We start from the raw sequence: 21,189 nt of genomic DNA on the forward strand, positions 1-21,189 counted from the left end.
AACATTGTGAAACCGCTTCAATTATCCTGGAGGAAGAGGATCAAGGAACGTGCGGATCGCTGAAGCAAGGATTTCTAGACAGGAAAGCATCTAATATCTATTGAAACTGCAACACACCCACACATGCAGGTATATACTGTTGCCTTAAAAACAAAAAAAGTTATAAGGGTAAGTAGATTAGAAATGCTATGTCCATATAAATGTCTCGGCCAGAAATTCGTTTAAATTTTCGCGGGGCTCAATCGACAGACAGACAGACAGACAGACAGACAGACAGACAGACAGACAGACAGACAGACAGACAGACAGACAGACAGACAGACAGACAGACAGACCAAAGTTTCCGCGTTTAAATTGCCCAAGAAGGACTGTCATCTCTAAAATAAACGCGGCTACGAAACCGAAGTGATTTCTAAGTACATAACAAATCAAAACGGCTCGTGTCCCAATTCAAGAAAGACGTCGAAGAACCCGCGAGATGAGAAACCGGACAAATCTTTACGAACTAACGAAGGGTTCCTTGTCGTGAGGACTTCAGTCGTGTAGGGGATGTTGAGATGGCAACAGTGAAAGCAACTTTTCATTATCGGCGAGTGCTTGCCGAATGTAGCTTATGCAGTCCTATTCTGCGCCTGATTTCTTTCTCGTGCTTTGGGTCAGCACTGGCCATCTGGCCACGGTAGTTATACTCTTGAACTGGTTTTGTCCCCTATGCTGAAAACGGCGCGTTCAGTATGTTTATTAAGCAATACTTTACTTTTATTTATATTTATATTTAGCCCCCCAGGGAAGCTATCTGATTGTAGTTGGTCAATGCTTATCTGGAGTTATGCAGATTCACTGAGCGAGACTGTGTCGTCTGCAAACCTTAAATGGCTCACGTATGCGCCGTTTATGGGTAAGCCTAAGTTTTCCCAGTCACGCCCCCTGAATACACTCTACAGACGTACTGTGAACAATTTTAGTGAGATGGTGTCTCCTTGTCGCACTCCCTTTCGGAAGGGAAATTTGTCTCTTTGCTTGTGAAGGGTAATTCTGCAGGTGCACTCTTTATATATGTCGACTAGCAGTCTTAGGTATGTCTTCTGTATTCCTTTATCATTTAAGGCGTCCATCACCGCGGCGGTGCTTACTGAATTGAACGCTTTTTCACAGCCTCTAAATATCATGTAAGGGTAAAGCAGTTCTCATGCTGTATTCGCTGCCTACGGAGGGTAGAAGGACACGCAATTTGAAGTTATAATCCTTGTCAATAAGATAAGTGTATATGTTCAAGCTGTGTATCCCGTGCCCGCGTGTTTTATTTTTTATTATTATTATTTATTATGAAATTCAACGCACCGACGGTACACAGGCGATGAGGCGCGTCGTAGTGGAGGGCTCCGGAATAATTGTGACCACCTGGGCATCTTTAACGTGAGCCGAAATCTCGAACACATGGGCGTTCTCGCTTTTTCTCTCCGTCAAAAATGCAGCCGCCATGCCCGGGAATCGAACCAGCGTCCTTTGGCTCCGCAGCACAATGCCTTAGTCACTGGTCACAGGGGCGGGTGCGTGTTTTTTTTTTTCTTTTTTTTTTCCTGGTGGAAGAGGCATTCATCAAACCCATCAACCAAACTAGCAGCAAGCCAGTAGAGCAGGCAAACATGTCCCATGCGCGGCCAGAGACTAGATGGATGGGGCTAGAAAAGCCTGAACGGAGGTTGTAAGTGCCACCGGTTGTGTAGAACGCTCCATCGATCAAAAGTTCACAATGAGTGACCGTACCTCTTGTCGCGCGGCTTGCCTTCTTTGGCAGCATAAACTTCACTCTGTGTCCAGTCACGTAGTACGACCGGAGGCCGTGCGCCACTGTACTTTTTGTTATATTGAAAGGGGATGACCGAGTGTTTGCGTTAACCTATGTTAGGTGGATGTTAAAGTAGAGATTAATGAAGCGAAGCTTTAGTGCCCTGACTGATGCCGTTGTGCGGCAATATGCCCGGTAGGAAAGCCAACTTTCTCTCACTACGGTGATAAACATACGTGGGTGTTGTGAAAGAAAAAATTGGCCGCGTATCTGCTCCTTTTGTTGCAAATGTCTTAAAAAGACGATAGTCTTTATCGACTTTTGCCAAGTAAATGCCTCCCTTCGCTTTCCCGCTCACCTCTCATGTTGTTCTTCTCGCGTCGCGCTCCTCCCAAGGTAAAGAGGCCAAAGGTTTGCTTAAATCATTTTTATTTTCCCGCGTTCCACTGCTTCAACCCGGGTGTCTCGATGCCAACGCTGCCGTACGGCGAACACGCGCGTAAATCGAGGCGGCGACCTATTTCCACGTTTATAGAACCGCGTTTCCCTAATCCACGTGCGTTCCAAGCAGAACGTGGAATCTATCTAGTGGAACCTTTGGTAACTGTTGCCACTTGATTTCTTCAAATGCTGCCTGAAGCTATATGGCGCGGGAGACAGCAGGCCACGGCGGAGTGATATTTTTTTTTCTTCAGTTGATAAAGTATTTAATCTCGCCAAAATCAAACATGTACGATTTTTTATAAAGGAACGCTGCAAATATCACTTGTGTAGTAATTTGTTGTCTTATATGTGCGCAATGTCTTGTTGTTCTTCAACAATATTGACAAGTATGAACATTACACCGGAATTAGACGGGCACATTTGGCTGTGACTATATAAGACTTTTGGGCAGGCATTGTTTTACTTTGGTCGGGTGGCTGAATCGTGTCACAGACAGACAGACGGACAGACAGACCAAAATTTCTGGGTTTAAGTAGCCCAGGAAAGACTATCGTCTTTAAAAAAACGCTTTCCGTGTCGGGAATCGAAACTTGATCCTTCCCTTTATGAAGCCGACGTCTACCCGTTTATTCCATTTTGGCAATGTCGAAGCGAACGCAAAGCAGCCGGCACCGATCCGCGCCTTGCACCCCAAACCCGAACGTTGGGCCCACGGAGTGTACATTCGAGAGTTGTTGTGGGTATTCTCCAGAAGTGGTGCGTACTTTCAGAGTAGCACATACTCGCAGCGTGGGATTGCCAAACCAAAGACCTCATCACGGGAAAGCACCGCGTTCAACCATGGCGTCGTTAGACTCAGGGGCGCACGATTTTTTTGCAAACATGGCAAGCCTGGCCAGTTCCGAGTTCTCTTTGTGGCTGACGAACATTTAATTTCATGTTAGACGAGCCTGTACAGTTTCATGTGCATTAAGAAGTGTATTGAAGGGTAGTTGTTAGTGGCGCTTTCCATGACGTTTTTGTCCCACAACTTTAATGTTATTTGCTACTGTTTTTGATTCTCATCTCTGAAGCAATGCTTCTCTGTTAGAGTGGCTCGTATAGGGAACAAGCGAACTTTCAGGACGTAGGAAACGTGGAAAGTTGGCACGTTTGATAGGTTTGCGGATACTTAGATGACAACCCAAAATTTATAGATTGCCAGTGAATGTATGGCGATATGTCCAGCGTACAATCACTTACAATCAGACGTTAGCTAAATTTCACTCATTTGCACATTGCTAATGTCTTAAGCGTATATATAAAATGTGCGCCGACCAACGGGGCTATGTTTCTATTAGGTGGATTAGAAGTGGCCCGCGCGTAGAGTGCAGCGTCCTAAGAACGTGAATACGTGAATACCGCTGACTGGAAGAGGTGCCGTACGCAGTATACAAAACGCAACGATGGTATTTTGGTCCTGCACAGCGACACAAGTGCTATTTTTATATAGTTTATTTTGTTGGGCTGAATGTAGGACCGATTGCTCGAGCACGTCTGATTTTCTCCAGACTACTTCCCGTTTTGAAAGCCAGAGTCTAACACAACGTGTCATTGTTAGAGGTTTTATGTTTCAATTTCAGTTTAGGGAGCGTTACAGCTAGGGCAAACTTCTGTCTCGTGGTCGGACTTCTCAAAATATTGCAAGAAAAAAAGTGAAGGGAAGAACTTTGCAGTGACCAATGGTCTATTTTTATACTAAAAAATTATCCCAGCTTCACTGACTTGACCTCGCGATAGCTGCTGCTTACATTGAAACCGCACCGCACTGATCGCAGTGCTACGCATCATAAAACCTATCAAAGGCAGCAGGAGATCGATTCCGGTTCGCGCACCAACGGTCGCTGGTGCTCCCTCCGCAGAGCGCTCGACTTTACCACTTATTTGAACATCAGAAAACCGACTGCCAAGCACACTCGTTTATATATGCGAGCAGCCGAAAAGTTCTTCGGGCATGCGCTCACCAATGGGGCGACTGCTTTCGTCCTCTCTTTGGCAACGCACACCTGCGCTGGGCGCCCGATCTCCATCTCTCCACTGTGCTACCCCTGGGTTCGGCGCAGGGGCAGCAGAGGAGGGCCAGCGGAGCCCCCTCCCCACGCTTCACGTGCGCTTGGCGCTCGCTTACCCCACGCTAGGCTATGCCATCTCCAGAGAATCGAGCCCGCGTTACCACGCCTCGTCCCATGAAAGCCTAGATCCAGAACAGCTTGGCTGTTAACAATCCGGTCTTCTTCGCAATTATCATAGTTTATAAGGATAAATTATCTCGAGTGTAAATACTGTTTAACTTATTTTAAAGTAAAATAAAATTCAGCTGCGAATTGAAATAAAGACATGCCTTCTGGTAGAATGGTATGACAGTGTTAACTTTCAATGTTATAGCGAAGAAAACTCCTCATTTGGAAAGAGTAAGGGGCAGGTCCAACCTGCTAAAATCGCGTGAAAAGAATCGAGCGGAACAATAGCATAACACGGCTGGCTGGGTGGTTGGGCAAACGCCCGGAACCCACGAATTGCAAGCGCAAGGGCAGGAGCAAAAGAAGCTTCAGCTGGTGTTATGGTGTCCAAGAGGACTATAAAAAGCCAAACGAACAAAGGAGTATGGCACGGCGAGTTAGCGAAGAGTGAGAGGGTCGCTACATATTAAACCGGTAATGTTCTGTACACACACACGGAAGGGAAAGTTAGTTGCGATCTAGATATTTGAAGCTTCTTTCGGAACAAAGGCAATCGTTGTGGACAGAAATTCATTAACCGCACAAATAAACACAACGCTGGCGTCCATAATTCTCGTTTGCCAAAGCGAATAACATCCTCAACACGGAACGCAGGTACTATGTTGATGGCACCTAAACGGGGCACTACAACGCGTAGCCGGCTGTACGATCAAAAGAACCAAGCGTAATGGGTGAACCAGCGCACGGGCCATGAAAAAGCGGTCAGCGCGGGCCAAGCGGCATAATAGATTCGCTTTCTTGTTACGTGCAATGCCTTTCGAAGCTACCAAAGGACACAACACGCAACAGGGCTGTTGGTTCGTATCGACTCTATGCGCATACATACTTTTTTGAAGGCGCAGGGTGGCCTTGTAGGTTTTTATTCTGATACACAATTGTTGTAAGTATCCACAAAGAATAGCTACAGCACTGACCCTCGTTTGGTGTATACTTGGTTAAGGGTGTGCCGCTTCCATGGTTACGTAGTACCTGGTATGCCTCTCTACTGGCTCTGTTCGAAAAATAGGCCACCAGAAATGCTCGAAATGTTTCCAAAAAATGCATTCCGCGGTGTTATATTTCTCTGCAGCCCTCTATAGTTCCGTCGTCTCTATAGCGAAAGTCCGCATTATGGATTGTAAGCTCCTGCATTAAAGAGTAGCAGCAGAGCCTGTCTCAAAGAAAAAATGCCATAGCATTCACGTAAGGTCAGTTTGTTGAATTCTGTTAACTAAGTACTCTGTCTTATTTTGCAGCGAATTTCTTGTGTTCATTATTTGTGTTTCAAGCGTTGTGAATAGCGCCGCTGATGGTCAGAATTCATCATGTCGTCTTTGTATCTCCACAAATCAGTTGAGCTGCCTAAAGATGGCCCCCAACAGGCCTCGTCCAGGGGAAGACAAGATTCATTCTGGGAGGAAGGCTCATGGAGGGTAAAAGTGGAGGTTGCGCCTGACTGAACGGACTTATCGCCCTAGTTCTACCCTGGAACTAAAAGCGAAATTTCGGCCGTAAGTCCATGCTCGACAATTGCTATGTCATCATCGTCTTCAATTCATCGGTTTTACTTCGTGCCTCGTCACACTGGAATGAACTTCCTCACGTCACCGCTTCTATATCAAATCATGATAGAATCAGTGAGCAACTAAATCGAGTTTATCATAATATTTTTGTTTTAAACCTGTGGCTTCCACATATCGTAACTCCTGGCTAATTCGAAGTCGAAAATCTCCTCAACGTTTAGAGATAACTGGAGTATCGAGTTAAGCTAAAAAACAAAACATTTTTGGCCATGTCACTGGGAAAAGTGCCAGTACTGTTAACAAAAGGTGAACTGAAACAGGGAGCTTTCGTAGGAAAGGCAAAATAAATATCAGGATAAACAAATTTTTACTATTGCGGAACAAATAACTGCGTGATACTTGCCTGTTTCGCGTCCGCTTTTTGTCCCAGAAAACCATTCCCAGGCTGCTCAATGCATTGCATCAATCGTTCGTCGCCACCGCTACATTCTGTCTTCTGGGAAGAAAGTTTACAATTTTTTAAAGCGAAGCTTTTTTTCTTGTCTCACTGGTGGCATGCGCCATAACGCACAGCAGGAAAGCCAACTTTACAAGGTGGGTGTCACGAAACGATGACGATGATTAGCGAAAGCCCAACAAGCCACTGAAGACGAAAAAAAGAATTTCCGTGATCTCAATTGAACCTGGCTCCCTCGGGTTATGAAGCCGACGTCTATCCGACTGCACCATTCCGAAATGGTCGAAGCAGTTTGGACTCTGGACCTTGACTCTAACGAAAGTCCAAACCATCAACGTAAAAATCCTCTCTTCATTCTTCAACGTTGGCTGTTTGGCCTGAGACCACTGAGGCTTGGACTTCCATCGTTGAGGGTTTTGACTTTGATGGTTTAGTATTGGACTTTGCTTTGACTCGGGTTCCATGGAAGGCAGCTTCGCGTTTCAATCATCCTTGTCGTTGGCCGAAGCGGGGTTTGAACCACAACCGGCTTTAAAGATAGGGACCTTCCCATAACAGACGGCAACAATGGGAGAAAGCGGGGCGAAAAATTGCGCTGTAGGGACTGCGCGCTCCGTTAGGTGGTGCTAAATTTAACCCCAACATCGCCAGCTTGGCTTTACTGACAGTGCGACCAGCAACTGCTGCAATAAAATATAGCGGTCGCACCAATCAATACCGACCCTATTTATCAGTACATACAATACCTGTCAATAACGAAAATTTAAAGTACAGTTTACATGCGCTTCTTAGTACTATAAGCAAACTTAAACTTACAGAAATAAACCACGCTGCTACCATGCCTGCATGCTCGTAAGCATTCTTTTTAGGGAGCGGTCCCTCCGCGCTCTGCACCTGGGTTCCGCTGCGGCGGCGTCCTTCGCCGTCAAATAGCCGAGTGAGCGAAAGAAGCAGCGAAGGCACAAAGAAAACGGAGAGAAGGAGCGTCCAGTAAAGAGTAAGGAGGAGGGCGACACGCTCGGCATGGCCTCATCTCTCTCACTGCCTTCCATCAAACTTTCGCCATGCGCCGCCACCAAAGAGCGCCCTCCCCCTGACACTTTTCACAGACGCTATTGCGTTCGTCGTTAATCCGAAGCACGTGACATAACCGCAGGAGGTTCAAACACGATTTGCAACAACACGCTGACCGGCAGCGGCGACGCGGTGCGAGATAACGGCAGTGTAGCGCGCGCTACGCCATGCGTTCGCTGATCACGCGATCACTTCCTGCGACGCACCAGATATACGCCGCGAAAGAGAAGACCGCAGTTCTCGCTGTGCACAAAATGTGCATTAGGGGGTGTAGTAATCGTCACTGCATTTTTTTTTTCAACCATTTTCGTTCATCTAAGCATTCAAAATTATTATAGACTGACGCTTTGCATCGACGCGCTCCCTTTTTTACATGAAGCTCGTCTATGCACGTGCAAATACTCGCAGGAAAGCCTTAAAGTTGTACAAAGCAGCTCCAACAGGCCCATTCTGTGCACGACAGCGTCATCATTCTTGCTCGAAAACAGGTTGTTACAGCGAAGAGAGCACTAATTGATGACAACTCTGTCAACGGCTGCGGCGTTCTCACGTTAATTAGAGCCACGCTTGTGAGAATTCGCTCGTGGAAGCTTTCAAGTGCAGCAAACTACAAATTGCAGTGTGACATCTCTCCCCAGTCAACGCCAGCGGTGTGAACTTCAGTTACCTCCGGGATATCTTATTGAGCCACTGCAGCTTACCGAAGCGATAGGAACGGGGGATAAATTTTCTTTGTGTTTATGTTTTCTGATCCATACTGAAGAACAAAGCGCACGCAATATTTCTTTGTGTTTTATGCATGTGCCCGCGATGAAACGCGTGGAACTCTATAGAACGCGTAAGCAAAAGGTTACTACTACTTTTTCTGCCTGATTTTCCCCCGTGTGGCAGTGGACTGGAGTGGCCTTCCCTGTGACGTTCCAGCCATCACGTGTTCATCAACATTGAAAGAGAATGTCACCACGCACATGTCCATTTCAAGACCTGTGTACATTTATCTGTAACCCACCCCTTATGTAATACCCCCTACATGGGGTGTTTAAGGTATTAAAGTGATGTGATGTGATGTGATGTGATGTGATGTTAGCAGGCATGAACGCTTGTAGCGGACGGTATCCGGATGAGTGCGTGTACGGTGGGCTCCAGCCGCGCGCGTGCTTTCGCCAACGTATCGAAGTAGCCATTTGGCATCAAAAAATCAAACTCTAAGGTAAGCACACCGTCGACCACACCGAACGTTTGCACTTCCCCATGTTGGATTCGGGGAGAGACTGGCTACTACAGATCGAGGAAAAGACAAAATAAAGATGAAGAAAGGCCAAAGAAATGCATGTGCACCAAAAAAGTGGGGATCAATTGGAGCGCAACAGGTTGCGGTCTCGTCGGCACTAACAAACAAAAGCGAAACAAGCAATAATGAATTCGGCACGCAAAATCACCGAGCGGGAGCCGGTGGCTCCCTATAGAGCCGATCGTGGTTTAAACTTTTCTTGTTTCGGCTATTGCAGACACATCCTGAGGATCGTCGCCGTCCGGATGTTCAGTTGCGTTGTCCACAGACACCGCAGCGACGCTGGCGTCGGTCGGCATTCCGATAACGGGCGGGGACGGCGGTCTCCTAGAGCGCGTGCTAGTCAAAAGTAATTTTGTCGTCTTTGGCGACGCTAGCGCAGCCAGGAGCCTTGCGCACCTCTCTGCATCTCTTAGAGCCAAGTGTCCGAACAAAGGCCCCATCAGCTGCCTGTAGTGGTCTTTGCCTTGTGTCCTCTTTGAATACGTGGTCTCCCCCGAGAAAAACTTTGCCACATAAAAGGTGGCAAATACAAAGCACCCATTGGAGGATGCACAGCAAGAAAAATTTCGACTTCACCGAGTTCGAAAAACGCAAAATCGCGTTAATCACTGTTTACTGTGCGTAATAGCAACACCTTTGTATTCATTCCTTGGATATTGCTCTTGTTTTATTATCTACAAGCTTTGCAGAATATTCTTTGTCATATGATTTTCTGACAACGTTCCTTACATTTTCCTTTCCCGTTTGTGCGCTTTATGCCCTCAAATTTTATTTCTTTCTATAGCCCCATTTACCCCCTGCTGCACCAGCCTGTTAGGATTTTCTAAATGAAAAAAGTTGGTTGCCTTCTAGGTTGGATGAATATTTTTTTATGACATTAATCTGCCCATGCGCTTGCAAGCGCCGCCATTGCTTCCGGTGGCTCCCTCATATGTGAGTGACTGCTGCCGACGGAAATGGTTGGTACTGTGAGCCCAAATACAAATGGATTCGGTTTAGCATTCGGAGGCCGCCACCAAAACTATATAACAGTGCAGCTAATCACCGGAATGTGTGGCACAAATTTCTTCAGGCGCGTACAAAACGAGACTTGTGCGTATGGAGTTAAATAGGAGGAGCGCAATGTGCCTGCAAAGCAAGCCCCTTACCGATCATCGGAGGGGTGAAGCGTGACAGGCCGTGTGGTAGACATCGTGGTCGAAAGGACCAGCAATTGCCTTTAAGTACTCAGCGCTGTTCGCGGTTTTAATGGCGTAGAAAAGGTCCAGTGACTCCATCGCGCTTCAAATTCAAACTGGTCTTTTCTGCTTTGTCGTATGCCTCCAATTGAACGAATTAAAATACAATCAGAAGTGTATGTTTTCTGCGAAGAACGCGTGGTGACCCCCAGTTCTGGTAATGCAGGAACGAACCGTGCGCTCTTGACCACGTGACTACATGCGTGGCCCTGTTTGACGCGGTGGCGTTGATGAGTTATTTTCCAGCACCGCCTTTTTCCAGTGATTTTGGTAACAACAAATTCAATGTGTATGATGAATGAAAGAAACACTGAGAGGCTTCGTTGCATATTTGTGCATTGCATTAACTGCGCCCAAGGCCACCTGTACGCTAAGAAATCTTGGCAAGGTAGAACCCTGCCTCCAGTGGTAGCCCTACGGAAGGTCTTCCTCACATATACTTGGTCTTGAAATTTGATATTATGCCGCGTACATGGACGCGCTAGCAGTATTCTAGCACACAAAAAACGATTTGGAATATTGAAGCTCAGCCTCCCCGAACCCTGAGTTTCTAGCCAAAGAGTAATACCGAAAAAAGGCAAAGTTTCGGAGCCGCGTCTTGACAAGTAAAAACCCACTGATTAGCTTTAAAATACGAAGAAGTACACGCTCCTGTACGCCATAGTTTTCAGCTACACTAAAAGCATAAAAGACGTGTACGACAGGCCATGGCATCCTGTATAACGCCTCGTCCCTGCTCAGTAACAGAAATTCCGCCGTCCTCTCCGGTGGCACCCTAATCCAAGGTTCTCCTGTGTTGGTGAGGGCAGGGTCAACATTTGTCTTCACACCTGGCAAAAATGAGGGGGTTAAAAAAGTTGTCAAGGCCCTTTGCAAAGCTCCTTATTGAACGAAAATGTATAAAAATTCACGAAGACTTTCATGAAGCCGACAAATAAAACTTCACTGCGATAAAGCAGGCAAATAAAACCTCACAAAAGAGATGGTCTTTCTTGGACTACCTTGTTCGTTTGTAAATAATTTAACGCAAAAGTTTATTTCTGCATTTCACTCGATTCAGCCAGAAATGTTACGGGTGAGTTCGCTAGTGGGTTTGTGACCCTCTGGTAATTGATCGCTTATTCGCTATCTGATTGGTGAGGGAAGAGTGAGCGTAGCGGGGAGAAGTATAGAGAGAAACGAGCTTAGCGCATGCTGAATGCTTATCCTAAGCTTATACAGGGGCCCTTAAACACTGAGTATCGCCTTGAGCTAAAGCATGAAGTCGTCATTCTTTTTGAGCAGCCCGGCATTGCCGGTTACCCCGTCATCAATATATCTACTACATACGCGATGGCACCATTTCGTGGAGCAGCAGCGGCAGAGAAATAAAGGGAGGAGGAGAATGGGCGCGTACCCTTTCGGGGAACGTTATTAGATATTAGCGGCAGAACACGACTGAAGGGACCCGTCAGTAAAAAGGGGGACCTCAATGGTTTGGATTCCTTTAAACAAAATTTAATTCGTATGACTCAATTAACACTAAACACCGAATGAAGCATAATTATTTCTCACCTATCAACTCCAATTGAGGGGCAGAAAAGTGAACTGTCTCTTATCACAATGACAACCATGAGGTAATGCATACATTTTGTTGGGAAACTGCCGTAGGAAACCCAAAAGGGCGACCGTGCAGGCGGAAACAGTACACTGAGTGCAGTTTAGTAGTTCTTCGGCGCCACGCATAAAGCTTCGGTCTTAATACTGGCTCATGAAGTTCAAGCTCGCCGTTTTGCGGACTTTTGTAGTTGGAAGACGCCCTCGCGTAGCAGACGACACCGAGGTGCGTTTCAGTTCACCTCCGCCTGAAACAACAGTTCGCATCGGCGTGGGCATCCAAAAACCTGGGAACTTGGCGCCCCCACAGTGAACGGGCTGTTGCAATGGGTTTCGGGGCGATCGAGCAGGCACAGTGATTATATAGGAGGCCATGGACAGGCCAACGGACCTGTGACGTAATTAGTGCGACGACCAGCAGCAACAGAGGCATGCCAGGGGCGCATGTGCGTTGGTTAAGCGTCAGGATGCCGCACACCACAGCGCGCCCTGTAAGCTCGATCAAGCCAATACAAGGCAAATTGTTATCCTGTCACACAACCGGCTATTAATCAAAACTTGCCGCCTAAACGAAACAAGATAAAGTGTTGTGAGCATTACACCAACATTAAATGACGGAAATAGTGGCTAGTCACTCCTCATGGTCATAACGGTGTCTAGTATCACATCGGAGGCATGGCATAGGTAGAAGCTTACCTTTTACGTCGACGAAGGTCAGTGCCGTGGTGAGAATCCATGTGTGCCAGAAGAACGAGGTTACTTGGTGGGACGAAGTCATCGCTGCGGGCTAATCCTTGTTCCTCCGGAGAAGGTATCCGTTCTTCGGAATCAAACCGTCTCCCCTTTTCTAAACGTCACGAAAAATAATTGAAGTAGCTTTCCTTTTGTTGAAGACGGGTATCATATCTTGTGCGAACACACAAATAGTCACTGTAACACTAGTTCACTGTACCGACAGCTAACAACATTCGCGAAAGAAGAAACTGCACTACAGGAAAAAGCGGTTCGTGAGGCACCCAGTCAATTTCATTTACCACTAGAATAAAGAGGGACAGATACGTCAGAGTTCCGCCTCCGTGGTTCGCACGCACCAAATATTTTCCCGTACTGCCGCTTAATTCGAAGACCAAGTCGTAATGAGCGGCGCACAAACGTGACGACAAGCATGCGCCGTTGGCTGTGGACGCTGCCTGTTAAAGTCAGTGGGCGTCGTTGAAGTAGACACAGTAATGCGCACACGCATCCGCAGTACGTTAGTCCCTTTACTGCAGCATCGTTTCAACCACGACAAGCGACGGCCGCGAAAAGCACTTCCACTGCGAGCCCGAGATTACATCACGACTTACGATAACACACCCTATGTGTCGCCACACACAGCAATGTAGCGATTCAGCCGAAGCCGGTTCAAGTTTGCACCGACGAGTGTTGAAACCGCGCAACTGTTCGGAGACTCGCAGACTTCAGACGATCCGGGCAAAGGTAAACCAGCTGTGCTCAAATTAAACACTTGAATTTCGGGGATATTGTAGTTTTCCCTGCTTCAATAATGAGTCCCGACTTTACAGGTATCAAGGTCAGGTCCAACGAATTTATGTTCTCAGAACAGCAGCTCGCAGAAGTACGCCGGTGTTGAATCAATTGTAGCACGGTCAACAGCTTCCAAACTGCACAACAGTACACGTAGAACAGGCGCAACTTTTTAAAACGTGCCGGGAAGTTCTCTACGTGCACCGGTCACACACCGGGTCACACAGAAGAGGCTACAAACCACCGCTTCAGCGTGTTGCAGTACAGTCAATCAGTTGGGGAACACGTTTTTCTTGCTCTACCACACAAAGCCGACTGACAACCCAAGACAATTAGCACGGTTGTAGCGCGAAGTCACGAAAGCTACTGTCGCCACTTACGCAGCGAGACTTGAGCGCATCACGCCGACGAATTCACCGAGAAAACTTACGATCACTGCACAAGCGGCCAGTACCGAAGGCGGGGAGCAGACGACAGACCGTTGAAGCGACGACGCCCTCGTTCCCGAGGGCAGTGGACGCTGCGAGTGCGAGTAACCGTGCGGTACCGAACGGCTAGGGAAAGAGGAGACGGGAAGCGAAAGGTTGTAGAGGAGGGCGAGGTTGGGAAAGCAAAGAGCGCGCATGCGCAGCCGAAGGGGAGCCGACGAGGAAGCGATGGGCGTAACGGCGAGTGCCGGAGAACGATGACGACGTCGCCGAGGATGAAAAGAGCGGCGAAGAGGCGCGGAAATTCGGCTTCGCAAGAGGTTCCGGCTGCGACAGCTGCCGGAACTGAGGAAGTGCGCGGGTAAGGAGGGTCACGGGGTCACGTCGTTAATTCCCCCTTCTGGGGGAAATGGGGAAACCACGAATGGGGGAAGAGGAGACTGTGCAGTCTCGCGTCGCGTTTTCTGATGGCGGAATAAAGGCCGCAAATTTATTTTGTACGCACCTGAAGCGAAGTACTTTTGTACAGAGTTGCTCGATTAGTTTATAATGGCGGATATGTCTGATTAAAAAGAAACTACCGAATTGAAAGCATTTGAAGACAATGGGCTCCTTAGCGTCGAAGGAAAGCGTCGTCAGTATAAAACAAATGTTCAAATATTGCCCAAAATATAAGATGGCCTGCGCACAAACTCATTTTTCATTCTGGTCCCATGAAACGTTCCTAATGAATTGTTCAAGTAGCAGATTTTTTGTGGCGTTTTAAAGAGGAGGAGGAGAAATAAATGTTTTTTTTTTATTCCTATAAAGGAAAAATTGAGCGCTGGATGATCTTCATTGTAGTAGCATGCAGGGTGGGTGGCATGTCTAAAGAAAATCCGCAAAACTTAACACGGAACACACACATACGCAACAAACATAATTCCGTGCAGCAAAAACTTGCTTCCGCATTTTCCCCTATGAGCGAAAGCACATTCATGAACCGACATTGTGGCCACGACAATGCGCATGCGTGGCCTTCTTTGGTTAGTTCACAGAAAAATGGTTTCTCGCATCGTATTGAACATAGAAGGCGAGTTCAGGTACTCGCCTTGAATACCCGATGGAATACTAACTGCGGCCCAGATTCATCTCCTTGATTTAACTTTTTTGTTTGAGTATACCCATAGTCTTCGCCAAGGGTTTTGCGCTTGGCGCAGTGTGATGCCAGGTTCTCCGAAAATACACGTAGCCGGCCCAGGGGACGGTAGACCTCAAGTAGGTAAAGAGGCAGTATTCCGGTCATCCTAAATACGGCCATTTGCATAAAAACAAATCCTTTAGGCAATGCAAGATTACTTTCTTATTTGGGCCGTAGAGATAAATAGGGTTGTTCGTTTTCGGTTAAAACCCGACTTTACGCGATTGTTGCACCCCGAACATGTTTCGGGAAATTCAAGTTAAAAGCTATTTCTCCCCAGATGAAACTTTTCAAAGTAGCGATCTGCACAGTCATGAGCTGACGGTCCGCCGTTCTCAACCAGAACTTGCTGGAAACAAACCCCCACCCTACCGCCCCCCCACCCCTAAACAAAGCGACTTAATTCTATCAGTATTTGGACTATACCGTTCGCTATATCAGGCTGGCCAATGCCGCGCTGACATGGTTGTGCCTAGATAATGAAAGCTGTTTTGTCGAGCGAACTTTCTCCCACTTGAGACACGTTCAGCGATCGGACAGGTCTCGAATGAATACCGACGTGTTCCACAAGGAAATCGTAATGTATGCAAACAAGTATGACTGAGAAATTGATGGCCAGCTGTTCGTGAATAAACTGTTTCATTTCTTGGGGGTTATCAATGCTCTTTACTGTCACCATTACTGATTCATTTCCAAACAAATCCAAAGTTTGGAGAACATTTTCTAGAAAACCTTGATGTCCCTCCGATTACTAGATTAAAATAAACAGCGGTTCGACGTGTTAGAGTTAAAATGCCCTTGATGTCCTCTAATATAAACTGAGTGTATTACTCGGTACATCTGTAAATTTAACCCGAAAATGCCAGAACTTCGGAATGGTTTCATAACAACAAAAAAAACCCGACTTCTCTCCGATTATCGGCTCAAAAAATAGCATGCGATATTTACCCCCGATTTAAAAAAAATATAAAACCCGAAAACCAATAACCCCACACATAAATCATGCGCTGCCCTGCTCTCTTTGCTGTAGCGGGTTGCCGCTTTGATTACCAGGTTGCAAAACGATCCGAACTCATTCGCTGCAGAGAAAACTGCCTGTATTTTATGTTTGGTATCTTCTTTTTTCTACTAATGAAGCAGCCACTCAGTATAATGTATGACATTGGGGCGCATTTCTGATTTTTCCCGCGTGACCAGCTCTCCATTAACTCCGAGCCTGTATAACTTACCTTACCATATGGACTAGCCACATGGTTCTTTATGTTATCTGCAATGGCAAGAAAGCCAGTATTATTAAACGCCAGCGGAAGGCAAGCTTGTGCTATACCACGCTTTATGCTTTCATCGTGCGTCGAATGGAAATCCAGAATCTTAATCTCTCTACTGGTATTGTTGTCATCAAAAATAGCCTTCTTCGAACATTAACTTCCTCGAAATACTGCAGGCAGTGGTCTGCCCGAAAGTCGTACGTAAATTCTATCTCTTTATGCGGGCCTCCAAACTTGTCAGAATTAACTGCCCAAGAGTTTCCGTAGATTTTTAACAGAGACACGCGCGTGGAGAAATATTTCTTCATAAGAAAGACGATGTTACTCCAATGTCCCAAAATTGCGGATTCTGGATCGCAGTCTCAGGAACCTTAATCAATGTCACACATAGCAACGGCAAAGCACGGGACTTGAAGTATACCTTCCGTACAGGCAAAACTCGCCGTAATAGAATCAATGAATACTAACCGAAAGCACAGGCCAGTATTCACTAATCGAACATCAAGCTTTCATCAACTCCAGTTGATGAAAGTCTCTCCCTTTGACAGCGAAGCTGTTTAACCCGACCGTAAGTTGTCCAATGCGAACAGAATACCTCTAACTGGAGTGAACAAAACGCTTCCCTTGGTGGGAATCGAAGGTGGGAGCCGGGCGTTCTGAAACCGGCGTCTATCCTATTCAGCTATAATCGCATTCCGGGCGCATAGCATTATTTTCTCGGGGTTCTTCGTAGCATTGGCTTTGGACTTAACGGGGGCGTTCGTTCGCTCGTTCGTTCGCCCGCTCGCTAGCTCCCTGTCTCGTTCGTTCGGTTGTTTGTTCTTTCGTTCGTTCGCTCGCTCGCTCGCTAGTTTATTACTCCGTTCATTCGTTCTCGCGCTCGCGCAGATATCCCTGCCGCACCTTAGCCGCCCTCAGGCACGCTGATTCGTTAATAACTCCAGAGATATTTAAGCTTGAGCTTGGTCCTGTTATCTGGTGTCGTCCAGGCTTACGTGTGAGCTTGCGCCACGTTCTCGCTGAAAAACAAAAAAAATGGACCCGATCCACGTTGTGAAGGTGGTTGGAAAGCATAGCTGTAAACGAAAACTACAGCAATTGCCCATGCGACATCGCTTGAATTCCCACAGGTGGCTTTACAAAAAGTGAAACCAGAGATTATGCCCGCCGTTACCTGGGATTCGCGGTGGCGGCGTCCCGAGCGCAGCAGCGTCTGCCACGGCCGGGCTAGAGCGGCGGACGCCGCCGCTGTAGCCCGGCCATACGATGGCTGAAAGAAAACGGAGATAAACGTTTTAGAAGGGTGAGACCGCGAACCCTTGCCATCCTGATGTGCTAGCTTGGGACTACACCACCGCGCGACACAAGCGCAGACACTGAAACACTTCGGCATGCGAGCTTACTGATTCCCGTTTATGTCGATTAAACTAGTTAGTTGAGTGAGATAGAGAATTGCGAGAAAGCTCAGGAAACGTTTATAATCGCTATTTATCAGAACAAGTTGCTCCTTTAGCCTTTTGTAATAGCTGTTAAAACACAACCGAATTACAATTTAGAAAACATAGTCCCATTCGTGTCAAGCAGTTCGCAAAAGGTAGCATTCCTCTAGCGGCCACATGTCTGTATGTGGTTTCTACCTCTTGTTTTCCCGCTCTGTAAACCAACCCTTAACGTATCTTTGCCGTGCGACCACTTAATTCCGTCGGGTCCAGGTTGCCCAGGAGGTGCTGTCGAACAAGTTAATCAAGCCATGGGAAGGAAGCGCGCAGTGGACGCGAAGCTGCGCCAAAACACGCCCGAAACAACCGTCGCTGAAGGAGACGACAAAGCCATCCCGCCGACGTGGCCGACTGCGTGAGCAGGCCAAGGAGGTGGCAGGTGCGTGCGCGCGGGGAACGCTGGGTAACCATTCGCCTCGTAATCTACACTGCTCTGTGAGTGAAAACCGCCCCCCCCCCCTTCCTCAACCTTCCCCAGACGCGTTGGGAGTTTCTTGCCCCGCACGCCAGGAAGGGACCGTTGGCTGGTAGAGGTAGAAAGCTTTGCTTTGAAACATTGCCCGCAGCTTGCGCTACAGACGCCGAGTTCGCGAAGCCCGTTGCTTGGAGTTCTAGCGCGTGCTGACCCGGTCCCCTTTGGGATGGATGTGAAAGGCTGCGAGAGAAACGGCCCGGCCCTGCGGCCATGGAGAACTTTCAGCGGCAAGCTCGGAAATCCATGTAAGCTGAAACAGCCCGGTCTCCGACAAAGGGAGAGGGGCCCCCAGCTCTACTGTTTCTCCAGGAAGCATAACTAGTGCAAGCTGCGCCATCTGCCGCGTCTTTGTTTCCTCAGTTATAAGTTACATTTCCTGGGGTGCAGTTTACACGACGCGTTGGTTGCTAGAAGTCTCTTGCTCTTCGCCTCTCTAAGACTGATCTACAGGACTCTAGCTGTGTTTTGCCGCTTTCTTTACACCCATAGGTAGCCATGGACACAATCAGTATAGGTCTCCATAAAAATCTGCTCCCTATGGCTGGGACGTAATTCCTGTACTTAAAAGAATTGGCTAAAAATTTAGACCAACCAGTAAACAATTGAGAGATTAAGAACCTGACCAACCTTCCGTGACATTTTTTACTTGGAGTTTTATGTCTTCTTATTTTGTGTCTGATCGGCGTTATTCAAAATATTGAGCCAACGTAGGGAATTTATATATTGCGTTCTAACGGAGAAAGTGGGCAATCTTGATTTAACCTTAAACTGCGCATCTAAAGTAATCTGCATACGAAACGTCTCATTCAGGTAATATATTTATGCCCTTGGGGTAATTTATTAACGCCTCTCATCTCGTTTAGTCGGAAATATCGAAAATAAAAAAGAAAGCTTGAAGAGCAAAAAAAATTTGTCGAACTTCTGATGCGAAGGTTGATGTTAACAGCAAAGCTGCATGCCGTTGCCTAATTACATAAATAGGCGTCAGAGAGCTTCTCAAAGCCAGCAGATTGATTCTAGTTTATGCAATTCATTTCTGCCGTGTTAAATAGCTCACGCCTTATACTGAACCTTTTGTTACTCGTGAACTTCGAACACTGCGACACGAGAGAACCGAGGGAGTTTTTTTTAATTTTTCACGGCGTATTTTTTCTTTCGTACTGACAAAGAACAACCATCCATGCATTGTTCTTTAAAAGAACACATGAAATATTGCTTATTTATTGATGTCTTTCCTCACATGTGCTTAATATTTCTTATTTGATCAACAATATTCAAAGTATAACCATTGCCACGAGAGATACTATATTAAAAAAGCCTCGCCTTTATAGGCGTCTCGTTCAAGTGTTCTTTTAACTTGCTGCACGTGTAGTCACGTGAATTCAGTGACTACAAGAATTCAGGTGTTCTTTTGACTTGCTGCACGTTCTACAAGAATTTCTCCCGTCGTGAGCTTTTTAGTTTGATACTTTCCACCTATTGTGCTTTGCAGAAATTTCGAAGGCAGCAATATGGACAGTGAAGCGTGACACGGTCACAAGAAAGTGTGAATAGTTGTTCACGGTTTTTAAAAAGACAGTTGTTGAAAGAGGTGGGAATGAAACTTCGGTGCGGCCCCTTTTCGTGGTCTGATCATGTTTGGGGGGGAGGGGTTAGACAATACCATACAGCATTGTGTAAAAGCAGGTAACGGGGGTACTTCCTTCTTCAGTCTTACCCTAATACCGAGAGAGGTCTTGGAGCTTGCAGCCTGTTAAACAGACAGGGAGCCTATCCGCCGGAGCTTTACCTGGGCTCCGATGGCCACCGTTTGTGGTTTCTGCCCTTCGCCATAAAACTCTTAGCCACGGTTGACAACAGCTTATGGTTGGGGGCTCGGGGTCCGCGGTGTTCCCAATACCGTCACCAAGATTGATCAAGGTTCCCCGAGCGGAGCCGGGCTGTAAATCAATGCGAATGTAAAAGACCATGGCGTAACAACAGACAAAAAAATATTAGAAGGTAGCGGTGAAACAGAGGCATCTGCACACAAAAATGCAACAGGAATCATCCTCATAGACATTTACTTAACGGTGAAAGAAAATACCGAGTTGAGGGGATCGGTGTATTTACTTGCAAATGAAAGTAACAAAATTGGAAAAGGTGAGAAAAAATACGAGTGCTAAAGAAGAAAGCGGATAAACGAGCGGCACTTCAGGAACGAAATATACAACCCCCACAAAATGCGTGGAGAAAAAAGATGAAGCGGGAGCTGCTGGAAAGTAATGCACGTCGGCAAAGATTTGGGTTTCAAGAGGGAGTGCAATTATGAATTCCTTTGCGAGCAGCGAAGAACAAAATACAAAACAAAAGAAATGCGTCCAATAAATGAGAAATGGTAGCAGCTAGCATGTACCAAAAAGCCCTTCGAAACGTCTCGGCGTAGTCATCAAGTGCACTTTTCGGCCTTATTCGGCAGGACTACGGCGCCAGTTAACGATGGAAAGAAGCCGTAGCTCTTTGCGGGATTTTTGCAGACTACGCTTTCACGTTCGGGTCTTTTAAATACTTTTTCCGTCCGTGCTTCCAGTGATACAGAAAAACGGCATAGAAAAGTGTCTACCAAACTACCCACGTGTATTTTAGCTCATATTTCGATCGCCGTTTTTCTGGAGTAAAAACGGCAGCAGGAGCGCAATTCAAAAGTAAAGTACGATGCCCAATTTATGAGGATGAATTCATTTAAGCAAATCTGCCGCTTCAGGACCAAGTGGTCTCAGCAGACGCAGCTCGCGTTTCGAATGTCGCACATGGCGTGATAACTGAAGAAAAAACGAACAGGTTTTTTTATTTCAGAGGAAACGGTACATACTCGTGTATGTACAGACGAGTGTTGCAAGGCCAAAAAGGCTAATACGCGACCCGGTATAGCTAATTGCTCCGGCAGCATGAAAAAATCACGCCGCAAAAAAGAATACTGGAAGTAAAAACAAAATTATTTTTGATACTCAGAAAGTCCGGAAATTTAAGTGGATTTACAATACCTACTAACAAGTTCACTGTTTCAGGTCTTGTTTAATAGGAACATCATGTAGTCTTCAGTGTATTTGTTAAGAAAGCTTGAAGTTTGGGCAGGTAATGAGCTTAGAACAAAGAACCA

At 46.6% G+C, this 21,189-nt stretch overlaps 1 long non-coding RNA gene across 2 annotated transcripts in view; it reads right to left on the reverse strand.

The window, feature by feature from the left end:
• The window catches only part of LOC144157829 (uncharacterized), a 270,803-nt gene extending 257,664 nt beyond the window's left edge, over window positions 1-13,139 (reverse strand). The window contains exon 1 of one of the 2 annotated variants that reach the window (XR_013319885.1): window positions 12,370-13,139. This is a non-coding gene — a long non-coding RNA (uncharacterized LOC144157829). The remainder of the gene's footprint in view (window positions 1-12,369) is intronic. The other variant, XR_013319884.1, reaches the window with a different exon arrangement.
• Window positions 13,140-21,189: the final 8,050 nt, after the last annotated feature.

Source organism: Haemaphysalis longicornis, unplaced genomic scaffold (genome assembly GCF_048455015.1).
Source record: "Haemaphysalis longicornis isolate Haplotype H1 unplaced genomic scaffold, Haemaphysalis longicornis Haplotype H1 scaffold_10, whole genome shotgun sequence".
Classification (NCBI taxonomy): Eukaryota; Metazoa; Arthropoda; class Arachnida; order Ixodida; family Ixodidae; genus Haemaphysalis; species Haemaphysalis longicornis.